The sequence below is a fragment of the Palaemon carinicauda genome, chromosome 3 (assembly GCF_036898095.1).
Source record: "Palaemon carinicauda isolate YSFRI2023 chromosome 3, ASM3689809v2, whole genome shotgun sequence".
Classification (NCBI taxonomy): Eukaryota; Metazoa; Arthropoda; class Malacostraca; order Decapoda; family Palaemonidae; genus Palaemon; species Palaemon carinicauda.
This window is the reverse complement of record NC_090727.1, coordinates 158,587,238-158,605,337: the sequence shown is the minus strand read 5'-3', so window position 1 is coordinate 158,605,337 and position 18,100 is coordinate 158,587,238. Positions and strand designations below refer to the sequence as shown.

General features: G+C 40.2%; 1 protein-coding gene across 2 annotated transcripts in view; it reads right to left on the bottom strand.

The window, feature by feature from the left end:
• The window catches only part of frj (farjavit), a 94,618-nt gene that overhangs the window by 48,133 nt on the left and 28,385 nt on the right, over positions 1 to 18,100 (bottom strand). The gene's annotated exons all lie outside the window — the stretch shown is intronic.

Genomic DNA, 18,100 nt, shown 5'->3' with positions numbered 1-18,100 from the left:
TTCCAGATACTGGCCTTTTAATACTTAGTCCGCTCAAAGGTTTCTTCTGAAGGCCACTGACTTTATGAATTTGGTCCAAGCTCGTGCCCCACCTCTTTCACCAGCCTAGGTGTATGCCCTGCAGATCATATCACAAAGCCTGAAAGGGGTAAGTGCTAACAAAAGACTTTGCCCCTTAGGCCTGAAGTGTTTTGTCCCTTTCAGATAAAACTGTATCCTCCTCCTCTTGATAACCACCCTATTCCTCCAAAAGGGAGGAATACAGAAGAGATTGAGGAGATTGGGGGCATACACTGCAAGTTCTGGGTTTTAGCCATGAAATCGGGCCCTATACTGAAGAATGTCTTGAAAACCTCAGCGTGTGAATATATAAGAGAGAGCGGGAAACTTACCCCCTCTCTTTGCCAATGCTAAAGCTAGCATAAGGTTAGTCTCAAGAGTCAAAACTATGTCTGGTAACCTCCTTAAAGGCTCAAACAAAATAATAGTAAGAGCCTTGAGAATCACGGTCACGTCCCCCTCCGGGGACCAGAGAACCCAGGGTGTGTCAGCCTGTTTGAAGCTCCTCACAAACCTAGACCACTCCCAGAAAGTGGAGAGGTCTGAACTCTTCAGTTGGAAGATCATACCAAAGTCATTTCTGTAGTTTTTGACAGCCATGAGTGAGAGAAGCTTCTCTTGGTGAAAGAAAATTATGAAGTCTACAATCTGTGCACAAGTTACTGAAATGAACAATCTGTGCAAAAGTAGCTCAAATGAACAATCTATGCAAAAGTTGCTCAAACGAGAGAAATACAACCCTTCTATGATCTGGTAGAACCGCTGTAGAGGACCTCCAGAGACATTCAGATATCTGTGCAGTGCCTCACAAAAGCCTTTAGCTAAGAGGAGATGCTGGACAGTCTCCAACCAAAAGAGCTAAATGACGTTCATAAATACAGTACGTTTAGGTAATATTTCATATGTAATATATAATTGCATGATGAAAAAAATAGATCTGCATTGTAGTTATAAGAAAAGATTCTCTATTTCTCTTGCTATGTATGCAGAGACAGGTAATGAAGAGACCTGCTGCCTCCTGGTCATGAATAGCATGAACATGTTGAACATGAGCATAGCTATCAAGAGTGTGATGATCGTGCATAGGGTGATTGAGGTTATTGTGTATAGGATGATTGGGATGATCTTGCTGGAGGAGATTGTACACATGGCAACTAATCTCAAGGAGAAAGTAGGCAAAACCATGATCTACTGTCTTCCCATATCTGCAAGAAAAAGGCTTTTGTCATTCGACTGAACTAGAAGAGCAATCTGAAGCTTCCTCTCCACCTTTCACAGGTAATGTCTGCATAACTTTCTATGTTCGAGGTGGTAAAGGTAAAGGTGTTTGGTTTCAGTTCCAATTTCATCAGAATAGATGCTCACCAGAATGTCAGCCGGGCAAGCCCAATCCCCCACTATGGGGCCCAACCACAGCAGTGGCCTCCCCAGTAAACAGCTTAAACTCACAGTCCCGGGCTGGGATTATTCTGCTGCCATGTGAATGCTAGGCAAACACATTACCACTGCACCATAGCTTCTTGGAAGTGTCCCTTCACAGGAGAGGGACAAGGGCAAGTGCCCCAGTCGTAACCAGTAACAATAGTACTTCGTCTCTCATTGGACCAAGTACTGGTAACTGAAGTATGAGCTCCTGTACCTTAACCAAAATCATTTCCCAAGGATAAGGGCTTGATACTTCTCCCAAAAACCATGTAGAGGAACAGGGCAACGTCTCAAGAGACATGCGCTCCCTTGCTCTGGTGATTCCTTCTTCTTTGGGGCAGCAGGTGACACGTCCGAAATATCTGTAGGCGATGAAGAGGCACATGAACAGGAAAGAGGACGGGGGAAGGCAAATACATATGTGTATGCTTCTTTTCCCTCGTCACTCTTTATCAATTTGGAGATTTTATTTGGATACAGTACCCAGACATTCGTACAAGCCCATGGTAAACAGAGAATTAGAGAACATGATTCTCACTAAAATTTGTACATGGTTATTAACATGTTAGGAAATTATTTGAAAAAAAAAAAGGAAAACATATGGATAAATTCACCAAACCAACCCCACATATGATCATCTAAAAGCTAAATAGCATACAGTACACTCACTCGACTTACTACAAAAACCAGCTCATTCATCCCCCTGCAATCAAAATCTAAAAGTACACCATAACCACAATTTGTTATTGGCTGCATTAGCAACAACACAGATGGTGGAGCCCTTGAAATAGAATGCAAGAACAAAATTCCAATTCTAAAAACAATTTTGTTTTCAGGATTTAGACTTTTACTTTCCAAGTAAGTGTCTTTGTCCGATTTTTAACAAATACAATAACAGGCATCTAAATTACTTCAATGATGATCATAACTGGAGAGTGAAGAAGCTTCAGTAGAGAAGGCTCAGTGGTCTGACTAAACTAAATTAGTAAACCAGTCATCTGGTTGAATTATCTTCATAAATAACTATGGTAAGGTTAAGCTACCTTTACTGTAAACTACATCTCCACAATATTAATAAAAAGAAAAAAAAAAACAAGGGCCTGTATATTTTCAGTTTCAATCTGCTTGGCGTAAAACAAAGAATAACTAGAACACTCGGTAGAGAACATAAATTCGCCACGCAAAACCTTTCTTATTTAGCTCTTAACTCCATTGCATAATTGTACAGTACTTCATTATTATTATTATTACTAGCTAAGTGAAATCCCTAGTTGGAAAAGCAAGAAGCTATATGACCAGGGCCTCCAACAGGGAATAATAGCCCAGTGAGGTAAGGAAATAAGGAAATAAATAAATAATTTGAGAAATATTGAACAAAACAAAATATTTTAAAAACAGTATCAACATTAAAACATATACAGTATTCCTTATATATACTATAAAAAGACTTATGTCGGCCTGCTCAACATAAAAACATTTGCTGCAAGTTTCAACTTTTGAAGTTCCATCGACTCAACTACCCGATTAGGAAGATCATTCCACAACTTGTTCACAGCTGGAATAAAACTTCTAGAATACTGTGTAGTATTAAACCTTATGATGGAGAAGGCCTGACCATTAGAATTAACTGCATGTCTAGTGTTACGAACAGGATGGAACTGTCTCGGAAGATCTAAATGTAAAGGATGATCAGAATTATGAAAAAACTTATGCAACATGCATAATGAACTAATTGAACAACAGTGCCAGAGACTAATATCTAGATCAGGAATAAGAAATCTAATACTGTAGACTGTAAGTTCCTGTCCAACTAACTAAGATGAGAATCAGTAGCTGAAGACCAGACAGGAGAACAATACTTAAAACAAGGTAGAATGAAAGAATTAAAACACTTCTTCAGAACAGATTGATCACCGAAAATCTTGAAAGACTTTCTCAATAAGCCAATTTTTTGTGTAATGGAAGAAGACACTGACCTAATGTGTTTCTCAAAAGTAAATTTTCTGTCGAGAAAATGGGATGAATACTTTTCTTTAAATTCTAATGGATTTGTCCTTGGGTCATACCCCCACATGTTCACCAAGTTTCGTTGACATTGGTTCTATAGTTGTTTAGGTAATGTTGTTCACAAATAAAAAATAAGCTAACAAATATTTACTTAACATTGCGACTATTTTCAAAGTACTGTTGCGTACTTGAACTTTGATGTACTTTATCCAAAATGTTATAAGTTCATCCTTGGGTCATACCCAATATGACTACCAAGTTTGGTCAAAATCAGTAAACTAGTTTTCGTGTAAAGTTGCTCACAAACAAATAAATAAATAAACAAACGGGGGTGAATACATAACCTTTGCAAAATCTTTGATTTTGGCGAAGGAAATCATCATTTTGATTTTTCTGACATTAATCAAAATTGTTGAGAGATAGTGTGGCCAAAGATGCTTGGATATAACCTTGGCTCAAGGCATCTCATAAAACACTCATTCCAACACACTTTTTTAATACGCAATCAGCACTCAAATAATTTCTTTCATTAAAAATTATGAACATACCAAAGATTTACAGTAACAGTATTTTCAATGCCATGATTGAATTTTAAACAAATTAAGGCAACAAGATACATACTGACCTGTAAACATGTAAACATCCCAATCAAAACTTTTTTTTTCCCCACTATAGGTAAAAAAGTATGCCTTAAAATATTTTGGAAAAATGTTATTTTGATAACAAAATAAATTTTTGAATATACTTACCCGGTGATTATAATAGCTGCAACTCTGTTGCCCGACAGACAACTCTACGGTAAAAACTCGCCAGCGATCGCTACACAGGTTGCGTGTGTGCCCAACAGCGCCATCTGTCGTCCAGATACCCAGTACTCAATGTAAACAAAAGACTCAATTTTCTCCTCGTTCCACTGCGTCTCTATTGGGGAGGAAGGGAGGGTCCTTTAATTTATAATCACCGGGTAAGTATATTAAAAAATTTATTTTATTATCAAAATAACATTTTTCAATATTTAACTTAGCCGGTGATTATAATAGCTGATTCACACCCAGGGGGGTGGGTAGAGACCAGCAATATATGTTTACATTATTATGAGCTAAGAGTTTTTATTTCATTTTAGAAGTTATCAAAATAACAAAAACAAAATAAATAGGTACCTGGTAAGGAAGTCGACTTGAACAATTTCTCTGCCTTTTAAGTACGTCTTCCTTACGGAGCCTCGCGATCCTCTTAGGATGCTGAACGACCCCTAGGATCTGAAGTATCAAGGGTTGCAACCCATACAACAGGACCTCATCAAAACCCCTAATCTAGGCGCTCTCAAGAAATGACTTTGACCACCCGCCAAATCAACCAGGATGCGAAAGGCTTCTTAGCCTTCCGGACAACCCAAAAAACAACAATAAAAACATTTCAAGAGAAAGATTAAAAGGGTATGGAATTAGGGAATTGTAGTGGTTGAGCCCTCACCCACTACTGCACTCGCTGCTACGAATGGTCCCAGTGTGTAGCAGTTCTTGTAAAGAGACTGGACATCTTTCAAGTAAAGTGACGCGAACACTGACTTGCTTCTCCAATAGGTTGCGTCCATTATACTTTGCAGAGATATATTTTGCTTAAAGGCCACGTAAGTTGTTACAGCTCTAACTTCGTGCGTCTTCACCTTAAGCAAAGTTCGGTCTTCCTCACTCAGATGTGAATGAGCTTCTCGTATTAACAATCTGATAAAGTCTGACCAAGCATTCTTTGACAAAGGCAAGGATGGTTTCTTAACTGAACACCATAAAGCTTCAGATTGGCCTTGTAAAGGTTTAGTACGCTTTAAATAGAACTTAAGAGCTCTAACAGGGCATAAGACTCTTTCTAGTTCATTGCCTACGATCTCCGATAAGCTGGGGATATCGAAAGATTTAGGCCAAGGCCGAGAAGACAGCTCATTTTTGGCTAGAAAACCAAGTTGTAGCGAACAAGTGGCTTTTTCTGACGCAAATCCTATGTTCTTGCTGAAGGCATGAATCTCACTGACTCTTTTAGCCGAGGCTAAGCATACCAGGAAAAGAGTCTTAAGAGTGAGATCTTTCAGGGAGGCTGATTGTAACGGCTCCAACCTGTCTGATATGAAGAATCTTAGTACCACGTCTAAATTCCATCCAGGGGTAGCCAAACGACGCTCCTTGGTGGTCTCAAAAGACTTAAGGAGGTCTTGCAGATCTTTATGTTTGGAAAGATCTAAGCCTCTATGCCGGAAGACCGATGCCAACATGCTTCTGTAGCCCTTGATAGTGGGAGCTGAAAGGGATCGTCCTTTTCTCAGGTAAAAGAGAAAAACAGCTATTTGAGCTACAGAGGTACTGGTCGAGGATACAGAAACTGACTTGCACCAGTCTCGGAAGACTTCCCACTTCGATTGGTAGACTCTAATGGAAGAAGCTCTCCTTGCTCTAGCAATCGCACTGGCTGCTTCCTTCGAAAAGCCTCTAGCTCTCGAGAGTCTTTCGATAGACTGAAGGCAGTCAGACGAAGAGCATGGAGGCTTTGGAGTACCTTCTTTACGTGTGGCTGACGTAGAAGGTCTACCCTTAGAGGAAGACTACTGGGAACGTCTACTAACCATCGAAGTATCTCGGTGAACCATTCTCTCGCGGGCCAGAGGGAAGCAACTAACGTCAACCTTGTCCCTTCGTGAGAGGCGAACTTCTGCAGTACCTTGTTGACAATCTTGAACGGTGGGAATGCGTAGAGATCCAGATGTGACCAATCTAGGAGGAAAGCATCTATATGTATTGCTGCTGGGTCCGGGACTGGAGAGCAATAGATTGGAAGCCTCTTGGTCAGCGAGGTTGCAAAGAGATCTATGGATGGTTTTACCCCAAGTGGCCCAAAGTCTCTTGCACACATCCTTGTGGAGGGTCCATTCGGTTGGAATTACTTGCCCTTTCCGACTGAGACAATCTGCTATGACGTTCAAGTCGCCTTGGATGAACCTCGTTATTAGGTAGATGTCTTGACCTATTGACCAGATGAGCAGGTCCCTTGTGATCTCGTACAACGTCAGTGAGTGGGTACCTCCTTGTTTGGAGATGTACGCCAAGGCCGTGGTGATGTCCGAGTTAACTTCCACCACTTTGCCTCGAAGGAGAGACTTGAAGCTTTTCAAAGCCAGATGTACTGCCAACAGCTCCTTGCAGTTGATATGCATGCTCCTCTGACTCGAGTTCCACAGTCCTGAGCATTCCCGACCGTCTAGTGTCGCGCCCCAGCCCACGTCCGATGCGTCCGAGAAGAGAACGTGATTGGGAGTCTGAACAGCCAGGGGAAGACCCTCTCTTAGGTTGATATTGTCCTTCCACCAAGTCAGACAAGACTTTATCTTTTCGGAAACCGGGATCGAGACCGCTTCTAGCGTCTTGTCCTTTTTCCAGTGAAAAGCTAGATGGTATTGAAGAGGACGGAGGTGTAGTCTTCCTAGTGACACAAATTGTTCCACGGATGACAGCGTCCCTACCAGACTCATCCACAGCCTGACTGAGCAGCGTTCCTTCTTCGGCATCTTCTGGATGGATAGCAGGGCTTGATCTATTCTGGGGGCTGATCGTCTTGTTGTTCAGCAACGTCCTCATCAGAGGGTTCCTCATCCGAAAACTGATGAGGAAACGGCAACGGAGTGGGCAACGTCTGGCTCGCTGAGTCCGGTCGCACTGGTGGATGCGTGACGGAGCCGGACGCAATATCATGGAACTGCTGCACAGTCTGTGAACTGTCAACAACCATGGGTGCGCGAGGAAGCACAGCGTCAACCCGAGACTGTCTAGACCGTCTGGGCTGTGCAGTCAACACCCTACCGGGTTGCTGAGGTTGACGCACTGCGTCAAAACAAGTCACCTCTGCTGGTTGCTGAACGTCCTCAACGTCAACAACCACCTCCGAGCATCGCTTAACGTCAACGTGCGGCTGGCAACCCACACTGGGTCGCATCGGTGGAGGAACCACCTCAACTGACAGACGCGAGTAGGTTACCTCAGCGTCAACAGGGCGCACAACCGACCGGTTGGAAGGTTGTTGGCCAGAAGGTTCGGTAGCAACCTTCTCCGCATTAAAGTCCTCTATCAAGGACGCAAGCTTGGACTGCATGTCTTGCAGCAAAGCCCATTTAGGGTCTACGGGAGCAGGTGTGGCAACAGACGGGGTTAGCGACTGAGGCGGTACCGTTTACCATCCCTGAAAGCCTTGTTATGTGTGACATAATTGTACAGCAAAACTTCAAAGGCTCGAAAACAGCTGTGAAGTTGACCTGCAAACAACTTGGAGCGTCTCCTGGCCAGGCGCCAGGGAGAGTCTACGAGAATTGAGAAGTCTATCTGGGCAGAAGCATGAACTCCCAAGCCGAGAACTTCTCTCGTGTCATATCAGACTCTCGCTCTATAAACCAGTTTAAAAGAAGGGAAAGCAAAGGCTGTATCCCCCAAACTCCTCCTGGTGAAAAACCAGTCGCCTAGCCAACGTAAAGCTCTCTAGGAGAGCGAGAGAGCACTAGCTTAAAAACAACGGCTTCGAAGTAGCTAGGCCTAGTGTAAGCTCTGACGTTTAGGCGAACGAGGAGCAGCAGTTACAAAAAGATCCGGACAAAGATTCTTAAAAAAAATCATCATGATTTAATTAAAGTCCATAGGAGGCTAAGCAGCTTTAGGCTCCTCTCTATCTGACAGAGTCCTCAAGGGAATATCAGTAGGAGGGGGAACAGCAACTTCCTCATCTACAGGAACCTTGTCCGATAAAAGCTGAGTCTCAAGCAAGGGAGAGACCTACCGTGGTGGCAATGCTTTACAAGCAGAGTCCACACTCACTGGTGCATTAGTAGCGGACCAGAACGCAACGTCATGTAACTGCTTGACAGTCTGTGAACTGTCAACAACTGAACTGTCAACCACAACAGGTGCGTGAGGACGCACAGCGTCCACTCGAGACTGCTTTGACTGCCTAGACTGAGCAGTCAAAACAACTCTAGAATGCGGAGGTTGACGCACAGCGTCAAAACAAGTCAACTCCGATTGTTAGTGAACGTCTTGAACATCAACAGGAGCATCAGCAAGTGGCCTAACGTCCAAATGCGGCTGAAAAACCACACGAGACCGCATCGAGTGTGGTTCTAAACAACCTGACTGACGTGACTAAGCTACGCCAACGTCAACAGTAAGCACAAAGGAACGTTAGGTTGGCTGAAAGCCAGGATATCGATGAGATAAACGGCTAGACTCAACGGACTAATCGGCAGAATAGTCTTCCATAAGGGAGGCAAGCATATACTGCATGTCTTGCCATACAACCCATTAAGGATCAACGGAAATGGTTGTGGTAAGAGACGAGGGTAACGTCTGTGACCGCAACACTTTGCCTACAAAAAAAGACTCTCGGAGTCTGTGTTACGCTTTTGTTAGGCGGCGAGCAGTTATCCGATGACTGCATAGGGTCAGAGCTGTCCTAATGGTTGTAACCAGGACGCTGGACCTGTCCTGAAAGGACTGACTTTCGCTTAAGGGCTTTGAAACCTTGTGACAGGTTTCTTATGCGAAAAGCCTTCGGATGACGAGGAGAAACAACGTCTCTCTTGTTTTATGGTAGGGGAGATCTTGGTAAGATACACCCGATACCATAGAGGGAAAACGTCTGTTCGTTGGTCAAGGCCTCTCGAACCCATAAGTCGTTTGACATTACTTCTCCCCTGGGCTTGGGAGCATGTAAGAGGTCCCGGACTAGGTGAACGACAGGCACGAACAGACGAACCCTCGGACGCAACACTGTAACACTTTGCGCATATCACTTTATCACTTCGATTTTCTGTTTTGCACTTATTTCACTGAAATCGAAACTTTTACTGATTTCTACCTGAAACACGCAATTCTACCCTTCATTAAAAGGTAGTAATTGCGAAATCAGTCGTATAATGCAAGCTCATTAATACCAGCAAAAAACAGAAAACATATTTTAAGATAAAAAAATCAGTGGCTGGGAAAGAGACTAAACACTAGTTGATATAACTACGTTTTCAATCTCTCACCGCACATAGCCTGGGGACGAGAATAAAAAACTAAAACGTTTTATCCTTCCTCCCCTTACAGCGACTAGGGACGAGAGTAACACGAGAACAACGTCACCCGCTTGAACGGAACGTTTTCTCTCCTCTCTCTCCCTCCGTCTCTATCTCTCTCTCTCTTTCTCTCTTGATTTCGCACCTAAGAGAAGAGCCCAATTATATTTCGTCAAAAAAACATGTTATTTGACTAAAGGAAAAAACTGAAAGGTTTTTTAAATAAAAAGTTCCTTTAAAATAGAATTTAAAACATTTAAGCTAAGAAAGAATGAACAAAACGTCAGAATCGATTAACTCTTACTGCAAAGTGAAACCGTGATACACTCTCTCTCTATCGTAACGATAGAGCGCATGTTGAACGTCCTGAACGTCAACAACTGCGTAGCATAAATAAACTAAACGTTAGTTCATCTTTGAAAACAGTACGAAGACTATCAAAGAAATTCTTTCATAAAATATTACATTTAAAAAGTTTAAAATCCTTAGCTCTTTAAAAGCTAATTACGATATAAAGGGCTCAACGTTAATTAACTTCGGTTTCCAAGTTAGGACCGCCTACTCTCAGGAAAGGTCTATATAAACAAAACATTAAAATTATTTTTATATGTTTATAATAAATGGAAAGTTAATCGAAGAAGCCTAATAAAGGCGGAGAGATATAAAATATATAGAGGAAAATCTATAACGTGATATAATTACTAAAAGCCTAAACACACTTCCGTCTAAGGGAAGGGTCGGCCATTTAAAAGTGAGAGAAAGCCCATACTCTCTTTGTCACCATAATTAAATCTATCCAAAACGAATTCAAGATTTAAGATGAAGATAAAACACCTGCATAGCGAAAGCTCAAAACTAGAATAAAGTACTTCACCAATTAGTTGTGAAAAAACTCCAGTTTAGCAACAGCGAGTAAGTACGTCTTGTCGATAGCTCGACAGAGAGAAAATTGAGTCTTTTGTTTACATTGAGTACTGGGTATCTGGACGACAGATGGCGCTGCTGGGCACACCCGCAACCTGTGTAGCGATCGCTGGCGAGTTTTTACCGTAGAGTTGTCTGTCGGGCAACAGAGTTGCAGCTATTATAATCACCGGCTAAGTTAAATATTGAAAATGCCATTTTAAAGGAATGCACTTCCACCACATATTTCATATATGACTCAATTTCAATGAAGAATGCTTTTGAATGGCCCATCTAGGAATAACACATTAACAACCTATGATGATTACAATTTCATAAAAATAGAAAGAATAATTCCAAATTTTGACACATACATCTAGGTCACATTGCTAATAGCTCTGAAATGTGAGGTTTTCAACAGCGAAAATAATTCCTCTCCCTATCCTATACCCTTTCCTCTGAAACCAGCCAGTGTGGGAACATTACGAGAATTTGTGGGATCGAAATTACACTTACTAGTCTAGTAACTAAACTTACATGTTGGATCTTACACTATTTACGTCGACTTACCTGTATGTATACATATAAAACTACTTCAAGTACGAAGGAGGTCGGCCTTCAAGAATTAGCCCACTGACAGGTTTTCCTGAAAGCTAAGATGAGGCCTATACTCCTGGTCCTAACTTGTGCCTCAACTCTCTAAGCAGTCGAGGCTTAGCTGTACAGATCGTCTCACAAAGCCAGTAAGGGATCACGTTCCTTGACATCTTTTTCTTGGTCCTCCTAGTGCTAAGAAAAAGTTGCTGAAACTCGGGCCTGAGCTGTCGGTTCCTTCTTAATAGCACTAGAGAGGCCTCACGGGACACAAAAGCATTTGCTCTTGATCAACACCCAACGCTTCATGTAAAGAAGGGATGGAGAAGTCTCAAACCTAAGGTCACGTGCTGACGGGTTTTGAGTTTTGGCCACAAACTCTGACAATAAATGAAAACTCCTTCCACACCTTAGCATTGGTGACTAATTAAGATAGACTATGCAATTTGGTTACCTTCTTCAACGAGGCCAAGGCTAGCAAAGAGACAATCTCGCGAGTCATATCTCTCACTGACAACCTCGTCAAAGGCACATACGGGGTACAAGCAAGAGCTTAAGGACAAGGGTCATGTCCCACTCCTGGGGCGTAAGGTCCAGGGGTAGGCAAGACTGCTCTGAGCTTCTCATGAGCATAGATAACTTGCATGAGTAGAGGTCTATCCCATTCAGTCAGGCTGATTTACGCTCAAACTTGTGCTTGACAATCCATAGTGCTGCATCATTTCCGCCTGCACAGGTATCTCTCTCCGACCCTTCACAGTTCTCTTGGCCTTGGGGGGGGGGGGGGGGGCATTAGAGTCCCTGACATCGCTGGGATCATAGGGCATAGACTAAGCCACAAGCTCCCTCAACACAGTCATGGAATGCCTACTTGAAAGAGTTAAGGAACCCCAAAACTTCCTTAAGTAAAACATCATCAGTGGTCTGCATGGAGACAGGCAGAGAGGTTCTAGCCTCCGAAGGGTGAAGTGAACAATGGGGATATTTCTCACACCACCAAAACCTGAAAAGCCAGCTGAATCAGATCTGATGGCTCCTTACTACTGATGCATACTCTCCAGGGACAAAACCATGGGCGTATGCACAGGGGCAGTGGCAGCAGATACATCCACTGAGGATACCAAAGCAGCAAAAGACTTCTTCAGTGTCATCTTGGGAGTTGGCAAGACAGTCACCTATGAAGGATTAACACTTCTTTCCATTCATGGCATATGCCAGCCACTGCACAAACTGCCATGACCTGCACTTGATGCATGAGGATTATTGTGAACAATCCTGCCCCTTCCAAGATGCAGAGAGGAATGTGGATCTACAGCTAGTTTACTCATAAATCAGTTGCAACATCTACCCTTCCTACCCTTCCCCTACCAAGTAAGACTCTTCCTTAAATTCCATTCCAACAAACTCAAATGTATTCACTTCCTACAAAAGAAAAAAAAACATTAAAAGGTTTGTTAGAAGCTGTTCAGTACATCCATACTCACCCACAAGAAAAAAAAAAAACTTTCAGACTAGTGAAGGGGGCAGAAGTTCTCATCTGCACACTCAAACCAGTCTCATAAAATTATTCTAACAACTGTCTCCAGCTTGCAATAAACGATCTCCCCTATTAAAAAAGAATGGATTGTATGGCGTGCAAGGACAAACATGAATCAGCTTGACTTTATAACATCCCTATAACTTACTGCCCCTGCCTTTACCAGGGAACTGATATCTATCAACTAACCATATCTTATAAAAAGTTAATTCTAAAATTATTCCATAGAATTGTTGAATGTAGATTTAGTCCATTTCTCTTTTTTTCTCCCTCTCCCTCGAAGTATAAACTAAATTATTTTCTGAAAACTATAGCTAACCACATCACACTTTACAGCTACATTTACACTAAAGCATTGCTAATCTCTGTTTCCCAGTAATCTCATAGCTAGAAGGAAAAAAAAAAAATTCCGACATGAATTACTCCCGCAAAAATAACCCCTTCCCTTTCACACTTCACACTGCATTGAGTGGTTTTAGAAGGTCAAAATGCCCACACTTCAGAGACATTAGCAATGTGACCTACAGGTAGGATTCATCAAAATAGATTATCATTATTAACAAAACCATGTGATCTTGATTATGATAATTCTTTTTTCAAAACCTAAATACAAAGAGATATACTGTATATCCATTTGTTAAGTCTTCAATATAAAAAACCAACTACTACAAAAATTACTGAAAGCTCATGCAAAATCAAAATCTGTAAATATCATAAAACCAGTATGGTCGAGTGATCATTACAATGAAGTACATTAGATAAAATTTAATGCTTAACAGTTAGATAAGAATTTCTTCCTTTGATAATAGCAAAAATCTTCACCAAAGTGTCTCAAATTTCATAAATATTTTTCAAAGGAAAAACAATTTTCAGAAAAAAATATCTTCACCAAAGTGTCCCAAATTTCATAAAAAGTTTTCAGGGAAAAAAAAAAAACTTCATATATATACTTATACATATTTTTCTTATGTTCTAATTATAAGAGTACTGTAAAGTACTGCATATTTTTCTAAAAGCAGTGCATGTATGTCCAGTATGCTAATGTTGCTTCCGTAACAAGATCATGAAAATAGGAAAAGAAGGGTTGAACTTCAGTATGCATCAGAAATAGTTATAAAACTTAAAACAGGAAGCCTCCCAAACATCCATTTTTAAAAGAACTACAAGCTTGCATTAGAGCTAAGTGCAGAAAAGCATTGATTCTCTTTAGCAGAAGCTAATAGCAATGCATATGAATTTCTAAAGAAAATGAATGTAGTGTGTAATTTTCATACAAAAACAAGAAAAGATGAAAGAAGGCAGCAACTAATGTTTAAAAACATATAAGACTGTAGTTATCACCAATATAAAATGGGGAAGTTGACAGAAAATACGTGGCTCATGGCATATTAGAAAATTTAAAACAAAATAGAAAAAATAAGTTATTAGTGTCAACAACACATCAGTAAAATCTGGTATTTTACAAACTGTTTGCTTCCTATGTATAAATTTTTCCTTCATAATAAACTTTTCCCCTGTAACAGTGAAAAAATAAAGCTCAGAATTATCAAATGACCTAATCTAAATATAAAGCGGTCAACTAGTGAATGAAGTAGACCCATTATGGGGTGAGCTGCAGTCACCGATTCCCGTCCATAGTAAGGTACTGCTTACAGTTTGCTTTTGGGACCTAAACTATGCTAAACTATGAGCTGTGGAACTCTGTACATTTCTTGGTTACAATAAATGTGACCTAGTGGTGTGGTTAAATAACTTTATATTATAGACCATTCGCTCACTTTCTTCCTGGTTGTAATTGCAGCGTAAAATAGTTTCCTCCAGTCAATCTCCAGAAATTGTTTTTTTCAGGCAATCAGCATAAATATTTAATGATTATTCTTGTAAAGCAAGATTAAGCATATAGAAGAAGTAAAAAAAAGATATCATTGATGATAAATGATGAAGAACAAAACAGAGGGATGACAATTTATGATTAACAAGAATTTTTCTTCCAATTACTGTGGTGACTGGAATTTTGTCAAGTTTAAATCATGTAGCCTATTATGGCAAACTGAACCAACTACAGTACAATATCCAACAAAGAACATGTCATTTTTTTCTCTGAAGGATTGTCATTGAAACTTACAGAATGCAGAAATAAAGTCAAGTTTAAAATGAACTGTCTCAGAAAAACATTTGTTTGCCGTAAGATGTCGGTCAACCTCCAAGGAGAAAGCAACAACATATTGGTGTATATATCGGGAACATTCCTCAAGCACCAGCTGGCAAATCATTTAATGTCAACTAAGCCCTTCTACTAAAGAGTGAATAAGAATAACCCAGCCTTGGTTATGGCTAATGTAAGATACTCATAAGTAAAAGGGTTTATATAGGAATGTTCTGTTTAGTTTAGTGAAATGATCACAGATCAATCAAGGGGTAATAAAGAAGTATTGACTACAAAACATCATTCTAACTAGAGAAGCACTCAGTTGAGCGCTGACCTCCGCCGTGGCAGCTTATTTCCCGACCTTTAACTTTGACCTTAACATGTATTAATTGGCGTGGATTTTTTTGAAGTCTCTGACAAGGATGTCCAAACTTATGGTTAATTAAAATTGTGGCCGTATGGTTGATGACTGGAATTTGACCTTTTGCTTGACCCTGACCTTGGACTTAGCCTTGGCCTTAACATGTATTAATTGGCGTGATAATTAAGGAAGCTGTACCTCTAAAAATTAGAGTAAGCAGACCAGACAAGAGAAGCTCTACAATTATAGAGCGGCCTACGTTTTCACCACTCCTATTGAAATTGCAGGCAGGTATGACTTGGCTAAGGTAAGTCCTGTGTCTCGATACATACAAAGCAATAGGAATCTTGTCTCTCGGAATTCCTAGTAAATACTTGGACCATTGGACACAAATTTCAAAAAACACCAAATGGCGTCAACAAAGCGGCTGAGAGAAAAACCAACAAGGTTATTAAATGAACGTGTCGCTACCTAGAAATCCCAAACACACAAATATAATACTCAACTTGGGAGCAGAGATCTCCAAAATGCCTGACATCTTCAAAAACACAAAATAACACAGTTACGAAAAACGCGTCCGAACGTCACGGGTGCTTAGAAGGAATGATGGGAGAACGATGGGTAGAAGTAGTGGTGGGGGGGGAGGGGGGGCAGTAGCTGTAGAGAATGACACCTCGTAGTAATGGGGGATGTTGAGGAGGGAGAAGTCTAATTGGTAAGGGACCTCTGGTAGTGGTTTCACACGCCCAAGTTATTATACCGACACCCTATAAGGGTGAGCGAGCTGGGTATGTTCCTGGCATCCCATGCAACTTTTTTCTCTGGTATATTTAGCCGTATTTATACCTTAGAAATGGTGCTTTAAGGAGCATTTTACGGAGCGACACAGGTCCCTCGCCCAGAAATAGATTTTTCCTTCGTCAAAATCCCTTTAATGCCAAAAGAGAAATCAGACTATATACATCCCCTTAAGAGAAACAGATTGTAGAAAGGAAAGTTTCAAGTTGCTAGACTAATCTTGACGTAGCCTAAACCTGGTTTCGCCTTCTTACTCCATAAACATGGTTAGGGAAGGGTGCTAACTACTGCAGTGGTTACTATTAATAAAATATTAAAGATAATCTATCAATTGGAAGTCAACAACCATATAATTATCAATACTTTTTGTCAATGATTTATGTTCACTTCTTGATTTTTTAATTCACCTCAATAAACAATATTCTTTTGTATTTGCAACTCAAATTTATTATGATAGAAAAGAGCTAGCAGCAGGAGTGTCAAAAGTCTGCACTGGACCAGTATATTGACTGTTGAAGTGACAAGCCCTGTAAGAGTTGGAAATCCTGACTCAATGTTGTGGTTAAACCATAATGCTTGTTGAAGTGGCAAAAGTGCATTTTTTTTTATACTTTTCATAATGTTTCCCATGGATATTAAATTTCATTTTTAAGATTCTGGCCAACCTCCAAAGAGCATTCACACTACTCTACCAGGGGTCAATTTTTTATTCTTAAATATATCTTAAAATAAGGTGATACCACATGCAAGCATGGATACAATTCCCCCTATGGATGCTTCAATGTGACAAAGGCATCACAAGGATGCATGTGTGAATGGATAGGATCAGCCAGACAAAGGGACAGTTGCTCAGATAAACTACACGGACTTCCAGCCAAGACAGTAACAAAGCAAATACAATTTTGAAATCAAATGCTGCAAATTTATAGAGCTTTTTAGTTATTATTTTCCATATTCCAAGATTATGGGCAGCTAAAATCTTGTATCCTGAGACTCCACAGGAAAGATAATTGAAGCTACCAATAAGACATATTTATACTTAAATTAAGAAGGGTAAATCCAAAGAAGTTATTAAGCTATATGCAAAAACTAGAAGAATAAAAAAGTAAAAGCCAAAAAAACAATGCAGCTAAAGGCAAATGGAATAATGCAAAGAACCTTTAATGGCACCTACACACCTTGTGAAAAAGGAACCTTCGTTTGTAAAATGCGTACGATTCATTGGCAAGCAGTGAGTAACATTTCCCAGAAACCTCGATAAGTAAATGGGCCCCACAATAAGTATAAGTATGAACAATAACACTTGCAAGTTATCCTAGACCTCCGAACAATGGTTGACAATAAGGAAGAAAAATGGCTAGGTCAGATTCAACAATAGTAGAACCACTGTGGATACTAAAAATCTTAACAAATCAGTATCAGCCTTATTGCTAAAGTAAAAGAGAAACATACACACCAAAGAAAGTTGCTAGGTGGGCATTGAGACAAGCACATGAAACTTGCAGAATTGATATAAAATTGTAGAAGAGGCAAAACAAGGAATCAAGGATCAAGTCATGATGAGTAGCCTTGTACATGATGCATAAACAAAACATCAGTCACTAATTTTTAGGATATATGAGCCATTTGTAAAAAAGACTGTCTAGGAATGCAAGTTGTTTTACATCTGTACTGAAAATGTATTCTTCACATAACTTTAGTGATTTAATTTCTTTTCTCACAATGCCTTGCTGGCCTTCTGCCAAAATACCAATTTTCTATGTAACGCCCAATATAAACGTAACTTTAAAGGCAGGTACCTTCAACAGCAATTTTATCAATAAAAGAACTTATGCTACTTTAAATAACTGGTGTACAAATTTTCCATTGTAATGTCTTTGACTAGTATCCAAGATTGCTCTGGTTTAACATTGCACATGAAAATCTATTATTGGTTCACATTTAATGAAAATCAGCCCAAAAAGTGCTTCTAAACATGCTGTAACCAAAACATACCAAACATGGAAGATCATATGTGCACACTAGGTCTCCTAAGGATATATCTCACAAAGTGCAGTTATGATACTGCATGCCATAACCAGGATATTTCTTCATAAAAAAAAAAAAAAAAAAATTTAATTCATGCACTTATAAAAATAAAATATATCTCAACACCCAAACATAATCTTAAGAAAAGTG